The sequence below is a fragment of the Pseudopodoces humilis genome, chromosome 19 (genome assembly GCF_049639895.1).
Source record: "Pseudopodoces humilis isolate 2021_Gansu_Grassland_sample_001 chromosome 19, ASM4963989v1, whole genome shotgun sequence".
Lineage (NCBI taxonomy): Eukaryota > Metazoa > Chordata > Aves > Passeriformes > Paridae > Pseudopodoces > Pseudopodoces humilis.
In genome coordinates, this window is record NC_142218.1 from 2,535,415 (window position 1) to 2,549,354 (window position 13,940).

A 13,940-nucleotide genomic window follows, 5' to 3' on the forward strand; every position below is an offset into this window, starting at 1 on the left:
CCTGGCCCTGCCCAGACCCCCCAACAACCCCACCCTGGGCATCCCTGGCAGCGCTGTCCAAACGCTCCTGGAGCTCTGGCAGCCTCGGGGCCGTGCCCATTCCCTGGGGAGCCTGGGCAGTGCCAGCACCTCTGGGGAAGAACCTTGCCCTGATGTTCTTTGGTTCCCCTTTGCTCCAGGGCTCCCACTCCCCCAGCTTTTGAAGGGCCTCACAGACCTCCTAAAAACCTCTCTTTAAGGCACCAGCAGCCTTGGGGCTGCAGGTTGGAAGTGTTTATAAACACTTAAAACACTTAAAAACCTGATTCAAGCCACTTAAAACATGTGAAAAGCGTTGCCTACACCTCTCTGTCAAGGTCCAGGATCCTCACTGGGACAGCCAGAGCAGCCCCATCCCACCGTCCTGACCCCTCCCATGACTGAGCCACAGCTCTTCACTCCACTAAACAAATTCCCATCCACCTCCAGATGCTCCTTTAAATTCCCATTCCGAGGCTGAACACCAGCCAAACCCCCTCATGGACCTGATGCCAAAAGCCTGGGTGGAGGATGGAAAATGTTGCTGCTGTGTCCTGATTTCTGATGAAAAATGATTCCCTTGGAAAGCACCCCACCACATTTCACTGCTCCCAGCTGTGAGGCACCCAGCACTGCCCTGCAGGAGCCAGGAACATCAGCACAGCCACATATCCCAGCTGGTTTTCCATGGGATAAATGCATGGGAAGAAGGACAAGGGTGCAAGCAAGCAGCAAGCCCAGGCAGCAAACCCCAGACTCCGGCCTGGGAGCGCTCCCTGCGGGGCTCATGATCATCACCCAGTGCTCCTGGCCTCAGTGTGAGAGCCCAGGTGTGGAACAGAGGGGAGGGGGATGAGGAAGGCAGCAGCCAGGGAAGTTTGGGCAGGCAGACAGGATTTTCATCTGCTGCCCATTGCCCACGTCAGCACAGGGCCCTGGGGCCCGAGGCTTCCGCGAGCTTTGCGTCAAGATTCTGACTCCACCTCTCATCTCTGCTATGCCCTCACTCTGGAATTCAATAACGTGCTTCTGGAGCCATCAAAAATTGTGTTCCTGCCTGTTTTCCTGCAGTTTGAGAAATCCACCTCAAACCTAATACAAGGGGGGAAATCTTATTATGGAGCCACATTATTGTAAATTGAGCAGGAATTCTCTCCCCCTCGCCCTGCTGAGCACGAGCTCTTTCACTCAGCCCAGCCTCCCAGTGAGGAGCTTGGCACAAACTGAGGAGGGGTAAATCACACCAGGTACCACAGAGCCTCGGAGAACAAGGACAGGAGAGATTGTGTTGATGTTTTGTTTGTCTTTGTGCTGCCACGCTGCCGATTTGTGTTCCCAGGGGCTCCGCCTGAGCAGGAGCTAATCCTGGATGATCCTTGTGGGACCCTTCCAGCTGAGGATTCTCTGTCCCCACAGCAAGTCCTGAGGGACCCCTCTGAGACCTTCTCTGTGCTGCCCTCCAGCTTCCTCTTTTCCCATTTCTTTGGGTGGCAGTGGAAATCCTCCAGGGCTGGGAGGAGGAAAAGCAGCACCAAACCCAGGACACCCCAAGTGCCTGCAGGCACCATCACTTCTGGAGATGTGCCCGTGTGGTGCTCAAAGGGGAGCAGAAATGACATTATTACTTTACAATTACTTTAGATATTGGCTTACTCAACTCCTTTATTTAGGGTCCAGGCCTGAGTTTTGTGTTCATCTTCCCTGAAAAAGCAGGGAAATGTCAGCTTTTGAAGGAACATTAGAAGATTTCAAAGCAAATGATCCATTTTTGAGAGCCAGACATGGGCATAATGGAGCAAGACCAGAAGAGGGCCACAGACAAACAATTCCCAGAGCAGGAAGGAATATTAACAATCACCCAGTATTTTTAAATAACAAACATGTAACACAAACTGCTGGCAAAAATAAATTCATGAGCAGGAGAAGTAGCTAAATTAATTAAATAAATTATCCATTACATTTTATTCCCCCCTTCAGCTCTATTAATTGTTCTAGAACAACATCCATGCAGCCACAGATAAGGCTGAATGATAAATATTTGTCAAAAAGAAGTGAAGGAATGTAAGCCTCCTACAAGTATTCAATCAGTGGAAGTAATCTATAAATACAGTGCTGTGTTGTATAATTAAATTGATAAACTTAATGCAGCAGGCTAACAGCAAACATTCACAATTAGCTACTTATAAATGAGCCAAGGATCAATAACCACTCATTGAGCTCAATGGGCAAAATATTCCAATTATTATTATTGCTGCACTTAATCCAGGAGTTTGTACAAGAACAGCAAATTTAGGTATTCCCTGATTTATTTCCTACCCACCAGAGATCTGCAGCATTGAGACAGAGGTGGTTTTATATTTAAGAGCCCTCTATGGATTCTCTCCATTAATTTGTTTAATTTTTGAACCAAGGTAAACTTCCTGCATCTGCTGCTTCTGCTGGAAGAGTTTCCCAGCTGCAAGTGCCCAAGGAGCCAGAGGAGCTTTCTCTGGATCTTGGGTTTGTCTCTCAGGAAGAGATCCCAGGAGAGACAATAAAACTGCTTCCCTCTTCACCATGTATGCATCAGTCAGGATTTTGATGCCCTTTGTAGATTTTTGAGGCGTGGATTTTCTCCAAAGCAAAAAAAAAAAGTAAAGCCATCCCTAACAGACCAAATTCCACCATGTGTCTCCTCATTCCAGCCTTTGGAGCAGCTTCCACCCAGATCCCTGCTGCAGATGGCAGATGTGACTGCCTGGACCTTTCCAGCTCTTTTTATAACACAGCAGCAGAGCTGTCACCGCTCAGCCTGGGACTGGGGCAGGCTGGAGATCCACCCCACAGTGCCCAGCTCCTGTTCCTCCTCCCTGACCCTGAGAGCACATGGGTGTCACCATTCTGGCTATCTGCTACTGCTCATCTTGTCATGTTCCCTGTGCTCTCACCCAGAAATGCCTCAATCCATGAGAAATCTCCTGAGCAGGGAGGCTCTGAGCCTCGGTGGGTGCAGATGAAACATGAGCCCTGTGTTTTCCTGCTGTGCCTTTCCCTTCTCTGAGCCTCCTTTTACACCTGGATTGTCAAAGGTCTTAGGAGTTGTCAGAACAATTTTCAGCTCCTGAATCCCTTTATAGGGTGTTAGAGGTTTTGTAAGCTGCTCCTACAACTTTTTAACCTTTTTGAGGGACTGCCTTTTGTGGTTTTCCATGCAAGCGGTGTTTGCATTCTCTTCTCAATTCCTTATCTAGATACTGCTGCTATTTTTCTGAAGTTGTTTTCATATTCTCACAGACCTGATGTTTATCCATGCTTTTTGATTTTTAGTTTGGGAACTGAAGGGCTGTGGCTTCTGGAGGGGATCTTCTTTTCTAGGAGAGCTTGTCACAGAAAGGGCAGAGCCTGGAGCCATTTTTCCACCTCATTCAATCCTCCTCCCCTTTGGCATAGCCTGATTTATGTTTTGGGTTGTTGACCACGCAGTCAGAACACCTCTGCAATCAGACCCTTGCACAAATAAGCAGGCAAGACTCTGAAAATACATCTCAGTTCCTAGGCAGAAAAAGTGGCCCCAGCCTTTCAGGACCTCAGCACTCCACAGCCACCGTGGGAAGTGATTTTGTTCTGCCAAGTTTAGCTATGGAAGAAAAAACCCAGCCACACTCTGATCATTGCACAGATGAAATATTTGATGACTAATTTTTGATGATGTGTACATCCAGTTATGAATTCTGTCTGTAATCCTAAGCTCAGGAAGGCAAATATCCCAGCAGAGAGCAGCCATCAGGTATTTCAGTGTGCTTGGAGGCTGCTGTCTCTGTTGGAGTGTGTGTGGCAGGAATGCCTCGTTTCTGGGGGTACCTTCTGTTGAGTGCTGTTTCTCTGCAGAGAGGTTTTCCTTGGCAAGCACAGATTCCCTGGATCTCCCAGTCCCAGCCTGACAGGCAGCAGGATGTGTCTGCAGAGAATCTGAAGCGGCGGCTCAGCCACTCATCCATCTGAAACATCCCTCCTCCTCTTCCTGAGCAGAGCAGCCACGGTTCTGCCATTTGGTGTTCCCCAGTTTGCTCCCAGCCCAAAGCTCAGCAGCACCCCCAGCCACAGCCCAGCTCCTCCCCGGGAGCCTGGAGGCAGCTGGGGCAGGGGACAGGACAGGGATTGTGCTCCAGGGATTGCTGAGGGGGCAGCACCAGAGAAACCTGGGGGTGAGAGAAATCTGGGGGTTTGGAAGGTTCCAGGATGTCCTGGCAGGGTCACACACCATGGATTATCACATCAGGGTGTGTCTCCTCTGGTAAGAACAATCTTCCTTCACCCCCAGGAAACCTGCTGGAAACCACACCTAAACTGGCTGCCAGAGCTTTACCGTGGATTAAGGACCTGAGACAGCAACAGCCCCAGCTGTGGGGAAAGACTGAGCCACTCCTCAAGTCCCACCAGCTCCCTCCTCTGCAAAGTGTTAGGAATATCCATAGGGAAAAATCCCTGAACGCCCTGCTGATGGAGCAGAGACCACCCTGGGGAAGCCCCTCAGCACCCAGCATGACCCACTTCTCTGCTGCCCTCAGTAGGAGACCAATAAATCACAAAAGGAAACAGGTAGTTTCTAAAAAAAATAGTGTCGTTCACAATGTGCTTCAGAACATTTTACTGGGCTGGGTTATGAAGGCTGGAGACCTGGCAGGAAAACAGGCACTGCAGGGCTGTCAGCAGCATGTCCACCCCAAAACTGGGACAGTTCTGCCCCAGTCACTGCTGGCCCTGCCCCAGGAGCCTCGTTTTGCACATCAGAAAGATCACAGGAGCACAGAATCATTTAGGTTGGAAAATCCCTCCAAGACCATGCAGTCCCCCATTCCCCCAGCCCTGCCAAGGCCACCAGTGACCCGTGTCCCCAGGAGCCACATCCACATCTTGTTTGAGTCCCTGCAGGGATGGTGACTCCACCACTGCCCTGGGAGGCTGTTCCAATGCCTGACCACCTTTTTTGATGAGATTTCTCTTAATGTCCAATCTAAACCTTCTCTGGTCCATCTTGAGGCCTTGCTCTGCTGAGCTGCCCTCTGCCCCAAACCCGAGTGTCCACCTGCATTTGCAGTGGTGGTTCCTGACCAGCATCTCTGTTTCTGGTGGCTCTGAGTTCCCTGCTGGCACACAAAGCCACTCACAGCACAGGGAGGATGAAATCCCCACCAGAAGTTGACATCTTTTTAGATCCTGCTATAAAACAGGCCAGAGGCCACAGTGCCTCATGCAGAGCAGCTCCTCTTCCACTGCTCAAACCCCCCTGACCTCCTCCCCACATGGTCTGGGGCTTTTTACAAGAGCAGGTGGTGAAAGGACATGGGGGGATGGTTTTAAACTATAAGAGGAGAGGTTTGGAAGTTCTTCCCTGTGAGGGTGGGCAGGCCCTGGCACAGGGTGCCCAGAGCAGCTGTGGCTGCCCCTGGATCCCTGGAAGTGTCCAAGGCCAGGCTGGACAGGGCTTGGAGCAGCCTGGGACAGTGGAAGGTGTCCCTGCCATGGCAGGAATGGAACAAGAGGAGCTTGAAGCCCCTTCCAATCCAAAGCATTCAGTGATTCTGTGAAATTGTCCATGTTCTCCCTCTGCCATGCAGGGCAGAGCTCCCTGAGGCTTTGCTGGCCCTGGCTGGGTGCCAGGTGCTCACTCTGTCCCTCTGTCCTTCCCTTTCCCACTGGGACAGGGGAAGGAGTGGGATGGAGCACAAGCAGCAGGGTGAGACGAGGCAGTTTTATTACAGAACAGCACAGAAATAAGCAGAGATCTGCACATTAAGGAGGAAAAAGGTCAATCTCTACTTCCCATCAAGCAGTGATGTTCAGAAACTTCAGTGTCATTGGGTGCAATTCCAGGCTCTCCTGGCTGTGGGCAGAAACCCAGTCCCCATCCTTCATCCTGCTCCCACTCCTTCCCACCCCATCATGGACCAGGAATAGGGCAGAAACCGGCCAGGGAAGGTCTCGTGGCACCATCCTTTGGCCTCATGGGGCTCCTTCCTTCTGAAAAGTGTGGACACAGCCCTGGCTGATGGCGTGGGAAGGCAGCTGGGCTCAGGCTCAGGCTCTCCAGGCTCCTCAGTGGGATGGAGGGAGGCAGCAGGACCAGCCTGGCACAGAATCCACTCCTGTGCTACTGAGTCGTCTTGGGAGAAATTCACGGGGTGGTAACAGGCCCCAAGTGGGGAACAAGTGTCATTCCAGCTGTAATGAAAGTGCTTTAGTCCCCAAAAAACCCAAACCCAGCTTTAAAAAGAAGCATGAGATGGATTCATTCCAGGATTACTCAAATACCTTGCTTTGGGGGAATATCCTTCACTTCTCTTTTAACTTTTATATCACATTAGAGACTGCTTGCTCGGATGGTGGAGACTGTATCCTGAATACTTTATTGCCAGGCTCTGAGAGCTGGTGGAGTGTTTTGGATAATAGAAATGAATAATGTATCATGCATTCATTGCCTACCAGACTGATTTGTTTACTAATAATTTGCTTTAAAGTACATTATTGTTTTACTACTCACACACTGATTTACTTCCTAACATCAACTAAACAGATATCATTAAACTACAATAATTTTTAACTCCAAAAATAAATATATTGTTTACAATTTGCTCCTTAGAAGGCAATTGGTCTCAGATGCATAAATTTGTCTCCAGATTATGTGTCCATAGTGTCCTTTAAGCCATCTCTGGGATATTTCCAGACTTCATTTGGTACCCAGGGTTCATTCCAGCCCCACTGCCCAGCTCTTCAGCAGAGGAACTCAGTAAAAACAAGAGGAGCCCATCATTAGCAGAGCCTGCACAAGAAGCTCTCACAGAAGTGCCTGAGGCTCCTTGGTGAGTTTTTCCCTGGTTCCTGGGAAGAGCAGCACGAGCATCATTCCAGATCCCTGCTCGCAGCTCTGCACCGCGGAACCGCTCACACGCGGCTCCTTCAGCAGATTTTGCAACAATTGCTGTGTTTAAGAAATGTAGAAGCAGAATCTTCAGCCTTTGAAGCCTCTCTCTGTAGCTCAGGCTATGGGATGAATCCAGAGGTTACAGCTGAAGGTAGGGAATGAAGTTTAGGATTGTTTCTAACACCCCTGACACCATTTCACTGGAGCTCAGCTGGCTTTGTACTGATGCCATGAAGGAGAAGATCTCTTAGTCACAAGTTGCATTCCCTGAAGGACCAGGGCTGCTAAACTCATCCCTGATCCTTGCAGTTATTCCATATTTTAGTTCCCCGGACCTTTGGAGGAAGGTGAACCAACTGGGGCTTCTCAGCATAAACCAGAGGAGACAGAAGAAGGGAAGGATGCAGAAAAACTCTTTAAAGATGCTTCAAAGAAGGAGACTGAGTGTTTTCCATGTGTGTGGATGGCAGGAAACCATTCATTTCAAATACAGCATGAAATTCTCTTTACTCATCAAGAACTTTAAAAAACATTGTTGCAGGCAGTAGAGGACTGGAGGAGATTGGTGCAAGCCCAGAGAATCCTTCTTGGGAGGCTTCAAGAGTGGCTGGACCAGCATCTGTGGGGTGAGATGGAGCTGACTGGCAGAAACCTGGCTCAGCTCCAGACTCTCCCACAGTTTTTTGCCAAGCTCCTGCATTGCTGGCTGGGGAGCCCAGTTCTGGAACTCTGGGCTGTGGGAGTGTCAGTGCCTTCAGAATCCTGGCTTCCAAAAGAAACAAATGTACTCTGAATTATTTATACCTTCTGTACCTACATCTGAGTAATTAAGACAATGCTGCACGAGCGTTCTGGATGGATTCACTGCTGGGGATGCTCAGCCTCCATCTGCTCCTGCCTGAGCTCTGAGAGTGCTTTGGAGGAAGGGGAGGGCTCTGTGCTATGTGGACAACATTCACTTGAGATAAATGGGGTCAAAAGATGTTTGCTGGAGGTGGGAAATCACCTCTCAGCTGTTAATTTGTGACAAATTATAGAATGGTGAACTGAGGTGTCACAAACCCTGGGAATTGGCTCCCCAGCCAGACTTTGTAAATCCTCCAGAGAGAAAATCAGCACAAGATGTTGGGCTACAGAGAGCCCAGAGCAGGCAACCTTAAGTTTCCCCTTAGACTTGGAGGAGTTAAGTGTCAGAGCAGAGGGAAGCATCCCAACATTGCTCTCAGGGATAAGAGCTGGGGAGGGATTGCAGAGCTTACAGGATGAGAAAGAAATTAAACTGCAGCACACAAAACCCCGATATCCCTGCTGCAGGCTCATCCACTCGGTGAAACCAATCTAATTTGTTGGACTCTTTATTCCCAAAGCCTCCTGAGACCTCGGGGCAACAGAATGAAGCTCCCTGGGGAGAAAAGAAAGTTTCCAGCCCAGAGGAGCAAAAGGGATGTCACGTTTTTTTAAAAAGAGAGAGGGGACAGCGACACAGGAGGAAATCCTGGGTGCCTCCAAGCCCTGGCAGGCAGATCTCAGAGGACAGGTATTGTCAGAAGTTGGGTTTTACTGAAACAGCTCTGATACCACCAAAGGAGGAGCCCTGGGTGGTGGCAGCGGTGGGAAAGGTGTTGGTGCAAAGGTGAAACAAGAGCTGGCAGAGCCAGTCCCAACCTCTCCCTGCCAGGCAGCACAGATCTCACCTTTGGAGAGATCATCCTGGTTTGCTGCAGGCAGCTGTGGAGGAGAAACAGCCCAGGGAGCACAGAGCAAAGGGCTGTGCTGCTTCCTGAGCCATGGGGAAGTGGGAATGAGGTGGGCAGGAGGGAGCAGCCTGGAGGAGCAGGAGTTTTCTTGTGGGCCAGCTGGTGTGGGAAAGAGCCGAGAGGAAAACACTCCAGGCTATGAAAATGATTTCCTTAACAGGCTGAGAAGAAGTTTTGCTGTGGATCACAGAGGAAGGGGCTGGCTGGGCAGCAGCCACTGGCACATTTCCATGAGCACTCCTGGGAGCTGCTGTGGACATTCCCCCAGTGCACAGAAGAGAGTGATTATAATGGCTGCAGCTTCCAGGGGATGCCAGAGCCTCAAGGTGATTATTCAAGGATTTCAGACTGTCCCTTCTCAGAGCTCTGCACCCCCTCAGCTGGACTTGAATCTAGCTCCACATGTGCTGGAGATCCATGGTCTCCTGTTCCAAGCCTTGCCCAGTTGAATTTTTGATACCTCACAGCCTCTTTTGCACCCCTGCTTCGGTGTCTGATCACCCTCAGCATGGTTTTCTTTCCCCTTCTGGCTAACGAGGATTTCCCATGGTCCCACTTGTGGACTCTGACCTCTTCCCCACAAACCTCTGGGAAGTGCAACCTCATCCCCCTCCTGTCAGGCCATTGCAGACTACGATGGGATCTCAGCTTCCCCTTCTCTTCTTCAGCCTGAACAGCCCCAGCCCCCTCAGCCTCTCCCTCCCTGACCATTTTGATGGCTGGACCCACTGGCCTTGCACTGGGGTCCAAGAGGGCAAGGATCCCTTTCCCTGCCACTCTGCCACCCTCACTGACAGCTTTTGCAGGGGTTCAGTGTCCATTCATGCCTCACTTGTCCATCTACAGCCTTTTTCCTGCAAATCTTTCCCTGGATCCAGCAGTGTCAGGTCCTGGTGTTCCTGCCAGGATTTTGCTTTTGAATTTATTGACCTTTCTGAGGCTCCCAGCAGCTGCCCCATGGCCAGCAGCCCTGTCCTCAGGGTCCCCACTGACCCCCAAAACGTGGGGAAGCTCAGCCAGTGCTGCCAAGCTGAGAGGTTTTATTCTGAAACAGCTACAAGAGCATTGCTATGTTTCCATACAATTTAAACCAGAAAATAATAAGACTATTTTTAATTGAAATGGAGTTGGCATTCTGTGCTCCAAACTCTGCCCAAACCAAAATTTCTGATGCCTGACCTGTTCATGTGTCTAAATCTGCCTTCCCTCATTCAGATGAGAGCTGCTCACATTAATACATTATTCAGTGGTTCAGTCCTTCTGTCCAGGAGCCAAACCCATTTTTCCAAATGTATTTGTTGCTCCCTCCTGTTTGTTGACTTGTTCTGTGAAGGACATTCAGCCTGGGGGCAGGATTTAGGAACACTTTGCTTTGTTTGCCAAAGAGGGGATGCAGAATGAGACACTGAGCTCAGTCCCACCCTGACATGAACCTGATGCCAGGGAGGATTGAGCCCTCAGGAATTCCTGAGCTTGGCCTCAGCTCTTGTTGTCCATGTACTGGCAGGGCTAGGCCAGAGAAAATCTTGGATTGTGTTTCCATTATATTAACATCAGATTCCTTCATTTAGCCATTGAAGCATTTTCCCCTTCCCTGGTTATCTTACTGTGATATTTTTTGAAATGCTACTTTTAAAATTTCCTATCAGGAAATGCCCAGGATTTGCCCTCTCACAGAAAGATAAACAATAATGTGCAAAAGGAAAATAATCACATTTTCTTTGAACAGAAATGTCCTTTCTGAGTCCTCTGGGATATCTACAGATCTGGTACCCCTGGGGGTACCCCTGGCCCCCCTCCCACAGGCTGGAGCCTCTGTCCCAAAGAACATCTGGATCCTACTGATAGTAAAAGATTTTAAATTCATAGAAAATCTCGGGGGTTAGAAACAAAGTTAGGCTTGGTAGGCCCTGGGAAAGTGTTAAAGGCAGGCCCTGGGAAATGTTAGGCCTTGTGCTTGCTAAGATCACGTGAAACTGCACCTGTCTAGTCAGTGTATGATAAATGATACAATTGTTAGATGTGATTAGATACAATCATTGTTTAAGGAATCATGAAAAACTGTGTTAGGGGTTTGGGGGATCACGAGAAATCCATGCTTGGATGGAATCAATGCATACAATAGAACAATGTAAGTTTAATAATTAATATGTAAGTTATATAATAATAGAATATAAAACATGTTCACCTTGAAACCAAGTCAGGTCAGATTTGGGTCTGTGTACCCCTGACACCCAGAGCTGTTTAATAAAAGCACCTACCTGTAATTATTTTGTGATTATGTGTTCCTGAACACTAACAGCACCTCTGGGAACCCCCAGGGCTGTGCACAGCCCCAGCTCCCACGACCCCAGGCAATGTCCCCCCCTGGAGAAGCCACTGCAGGGGCAGTAATTTGGCCATGAATTGTTGCTGGAGGTCTGCTCTCCTTCCTGCCCAGGGTGAAGGATTTACAGTGTTTTGGACAGGCAGGGTTATCCTTCACGAGACGGGAACAGTGACAAGCTGGGTTGTTTCATCCTCATTCCCCTCCTGAAATCCCTCTTGATTCATTACACTTTGTCCTTCCCGTTGCTGTAATGAAATAAAAATGTTTATGTTGATATATAAAGATAGCAACATTGATTTTCCTTTCTGCAGGAGATTTGATTACTATCAAGCTTCCAAAGCCTTCCCGAGGTCTTTCTTTATTTTATTGCAACACCTTTTCAAACTCACAGCTTTTTCCTAATTGTATTTTGTGCTGAGAGAAGCACGTGGAAGGACTGGAAAGGGAAGCAGGTGAGCTCTCAGAGGGGCCCTTTCCATGCATTAAGATGTTGAGATGCTCTGATTTTACCAAAACACTGCTCCGCAAATTCCATATTTGCAAAGACTGGAGATGAAATTATAAATATGAGACTGCGAACAAAGTTATTTCAGATTTATTATTGCTGCCTCTGGATTTTCATTTCATCTCCCATCCCTGGGGGTTTTAGAGGTTTACCAATATTCTGACACTATTTGTATTCCTGTCTCAGTGCAGGATACTTGCGATGTGCTCGTAGGAAGGGATGAGCAGCTGTGGGGAAAATGTTCAGCTGCCTTAAAAACAATCAAAACCAGAGCCAGATCTAAAGTTTTGACAGCATGGTTGTGTCTCTGTGTTAAACCAGAAGAGGGAATTCCAGCCTTGAAACCTCTGGGAGGACAGAAGGAATTGATATTTGCACCTGAATTTTACACATTGGTCTCTCTCAGTTCTTTATCCCTGTGGCAGGGGGAGAGGCTGTGCTGGTGCAATATTCCCAATCCTCGAGGTACAAAAAGCACTGGAATGTTAACAGTGCCTGTGCTGTTCCAGAGCAGGACACAGAAATCACCCTGAGGCTCTGGGACAGCTGCTCTGGTTCCAGGGCTAAGCTGGTCCTACAGCAAAGCCTGCCTTGTTAAGCTGCTTAGAGTTATTGATTACTGAGGCAGAATGTTCATTATTCTGGAATCCATGGAAAGGCTGCTCCTTTCCATTTTTTCCTAACGACCAGTGTTCCCCAATTAATCTTGGCTTTGTTATGAATGCAGGAAAGATTCCTTGTAACTGCTGAAGGAATTGATTTTTTGGGTTTCAGTGTGTTTCTGTTCACAATTTCCTTGTTTGCCTCAAAAAGAAAGGGATGTCCACGAAGCCAGAGCAGGCTTTTCCCTCCAGGTGTTCATTTAGTGGTTTAAAGATCAGCTTCCCAACCAAGTGTGCCTGAAAGTTCATGTTTGAATAAGGCTGGATTCAAAATGTTGGTGGAATTCAGCTGCTTCCTGGGAAGATCCTGGATCAGCCTTCCCAATCCTCCAGCACAGAATGTTAAATGTGCATAGACATGGCACTGATGGCCACACATCTTTCTTGGGAATACTGTAATTCTTCCATGGCCTTACAGTAGCAATTCCACAGGTTTCTCCTAAAGTCCTTTTGTTTTCCAAAAAAAAATCACTCACTGGAGATGAAATCTCAGCAATCCAGCAGAAGTTTCAGAACATTTCTATTCAAAGGAAAGATGATTAATTTATTTTTTGCACATTATTGTTTATCTTTGTGTGAAAGGGCAAATCTTGGCCATTTCCTGCGTCAGAATTTTTAAAGTAGCATTTCAAAACTGCCTGAAATATTATTACAATATATTTAGGCAAAGGGAAAATGCTTTAATGGCTAAATGAAGGATTCTGATACTAATAACGGGGAAACACAATCCAAGATTTTCTTCAGAGAGTGGTTCAGTCTCTTTTCAGATGGTTGACTTGGAGATTTTCCTGTATCTTTTCTGAACTTTTATTTTTATTTTTTTTTCTTACTTCTAACTTAAAAGCTGTTAGAGAATGCCCAAAGGAGGGATATGAGGATGATGAAGGGCAGGCCCATGAAGAGCACTTGTTCTGTTCAGCTGGAGCAGAGGACACTGAGGTCAGACCCCTCTGCTCTGTGACAGGAACAGGACCCAGGGAGCAGCTGGAGCTGTTCCAGGGCAGGATCAGGCTGGATGTCAGGGCAAGGTTCTTCCCCAGAGGTGCTGGCACTGCCCAGGCTCCCCAGGGAATGGGCACGGCCCCGAGGCTGCCAGAGCTCCAGGAGCGTTTGGACAGCGCTGCCAGGGATGCCCAGGGTGGGGTTGTTGGGGGGTCTGGGCAGGGCCAGGGCTGGGCTGGGGGATCCTGGGGCTCCCTCCCAGCCTGGGACAATCCATATTCTGTGACCTCCATGGTCTGGCAGCCCAGTTCCCTGCTCCTCCTTTCACCCAGAGAACTGAGTGTGATTCCTCACCCCACACATGCTCTGAACCCCAGCTGGTCTCAACAAGAGACACAAGGAAGGGATGATGTGACCCTAAACCTTCCACCGTGCTCAGCCTGAGGGGCTGCACTGCAGGACCAAAGAATGACCCTGAGCTGGAGCTTGAAAAATGTCAGGCATGAAGTCACAGAATCCCAGAATGGTTTGGGTTGGAGGGGACCTTAAAGCCCATCCAGTGCCACCCCTGCCATGGCAGGGACACCTTCCACTGTCCCAGGCTGCTCCAAGCCCCGTCCAGCCTGGTCTTGGACACTGCCAGGGATCCAGGGGCAGCCCCAGCTGCTCTGGGCACCCTGTGCCAGGGCCTGCCCACCCTCACAGGGAAGAATTTAATGTGTTTCTCTAATCTAAATTTCCCCTCTTTCAGTTTGATCCCATTCCCCCTTGTTCTGTCCTGACAAAGAGTCACTCTCTGGCTTCCCTTCACACCCTGGGAAGGTTC

The 13,940-nt window shown here is 48.9% G+C and overlaps 1 long non-coding RNA gene across 2 annotated transcripts in view; it reads right to left on the reverse strand.

Annotated features, from left to right (window-relative positions):
• LOC148182795 (uncharacterized) overlaps positions 1 to 13,940 on the reverse strand; it is a 114,543-nt gene that overhangs the window by 87,733 nt on the left and 12,870 nt on the right. The gene's annotated exons all lie outside the window — the stretch shown is intronic.